This window comes from Mytilus edulis, chromosome 1, assembly GCF_963676685.1.
Source record: "Mytilus edulis chromosome 1, xbMytEdul2.2, whole genome shotgun sequence".
In the NCBI taxonomy this organism is placed as follows: Eukaryota; Metazoa; Mollusca; class Bivalvia; order Mytilida; family Mytilidae; genus Mytilus; species Mytilus edulis.
Window position 1 is genome coordinate 30,436,325 of NC_092344.1, and position 1,830 is coordinate 30,438,154.

At 34.7% G+C, this 1,830-nt stretch overlaps 1 long non-coding RNA gene across 1 annotated transcript; it reads left to right on the forward strand.

Moving 5' to 3' along the window:
- Window positions 1–352: 352 nt before the first annotated feature.
- On the forward strand, window positions 353–1,572 carry LOC139529097 (uncharacterized). Its single transcript, XR_011665749.1, has 2 exons — window positions 353–521; window positions 1,223–1,572. It is a non-coding gene; the product is annotated as an uncharacterized lncRNA (long non-coding RNA).
- The last annotated feature ends 258 nt before the right edge of the window (window positions 1,573–1,830 follow it).

Genomic DNA, 1,830 nt, shown 5'->3' on the forward strand with positions numbered 1-1,830 from the left:
ACCACGCTCACCGCGATCTAAAATTCATTCACACCGTGATGAGGTCGCGGTATGAGCGGCATGAAATGTAATTTTTTGTTTCTTTCACGTTGCTACTACATCGTCATTACGAATCTAAAAAGACCCCATTATGATTATACCACGTTCTCACCACGCTTATTCTACGACCTCACTACGATTATCACGATCTGTCTACGCTCATCACGTCATCACTACGACCATACCACGATTTATCAAATTGCAACACGATCTTACCACGCTTCTACTGCGATTATAGCACGCTTTTACCACGAACATACTACTATCATCCCACGTTTATACTGCGATCTAACTACGCTCTCTGTAGTCAGTGCGTGAACTGGTGACAAAATATTATCGCCCCTGTAAACAGTGGGCTCTTCTGACTAGAGGTAATCGGTAAAGAATAGCGGAAAATGGTGTACATTGTTTACGAGCTTGAAATGAACTAACACAGACGAACTGAGACGTGTCAACGTAATGTGAATATGATAATGCACCAGGTAATTTATTAATTGTTAAGTTTATCACATCATCGTATCTTCATATGATAGGTAAATAAGTGAATTTTCGATTTTAAGTGTCGTCAGGGTTCAAACCTGGAATCATGCCAACCTTTCATTATTTTTTTTTAATACTAATCTATAGTCGGAACATCTTGATTTTCTCCCAATTTGTAAAGTTAATTATGCTGCTTGACATATATTTTTTTTGGGGAAAAAAATTGATATGCAGTCAAATGTGGCAGTTTTTAATATTTGTTGCTATGTGAAATAAAGGGAAGTAAATTAAAGTAAAAGAAGGCGCGCTTTTTCAAATAGTAAACAATTTAATTCAGATGCATAGTATTTTGTCAAATGATAAAGATTATCGTAGAAACTTGCTAGAAATTGATCTAATTTATAAAAGATATACAACGTGACATACTGAAATCTGAAAAGGGGTAAAACCACCATACCTTGAACAAATTCAGTTAAAAAAAAGGGGGGGGGGGTAAAATGCTACGAAATTTAGATTTTATTTATTTTTTGTCGACAGCCAAAAGATGATTTGATATGTAACTAACTACTTTTTCAATTTCATTGTAAAGTAAAATTGGCTTTTTTTGGGGTCTCTGTTTATTGTGGTCTGATGTTTTCAGGTTCTCTTTGGATTGCCAAATAATATTATAATCATCTAATTGAATGTTCAAATTATTTTGCAGCGATGGTGTGTATGGAAGGAAGACTGTCATAAAACCCAACAGTTTAAATAATTGCTTAACATCAATAGCGATGTAAGATTCAAGTGTTTGATTTAGCACAAGTTTAGCCAGGTTTTCCTTGTAATTGTGGCAGAAAAACCACTAGACAGTGTCATGCATTGAAAGGATATCAAACGGATATTTTATGGAATGATTCTCATACATATAAAATCATATGCATAGGAATGTGGAGCTAGTGTCTTTCATGCAGCAATTTTTAATTTCCAATATAAACTCTGAAAAGACAAGAGCATAGAAATGTATACCAATGAGAAACATTCTTTGTGAATAAAATCATTCCAAAACTTAAATGTGTCATTAGTGTTGCATTATTTATCAGTAGAGATAATCAGATTCCAGTAAGATTGTCCAACTGATGGTTTTTGTTTGTAATCATTTTTGTAAATCTTAGTTGTTTTGACAATCCGGGCTGTGCATGTTGCCCGGCTGCCCCTTTCAGTGTGAGACAATATTTTGTTTATGATAAACAAAATCACTGATTCAAGACTGGAGCGGACCCCTTTTAGGCAGGGGGAAGATTTGTTTTTACAGAGTCAAACATTTTTCCT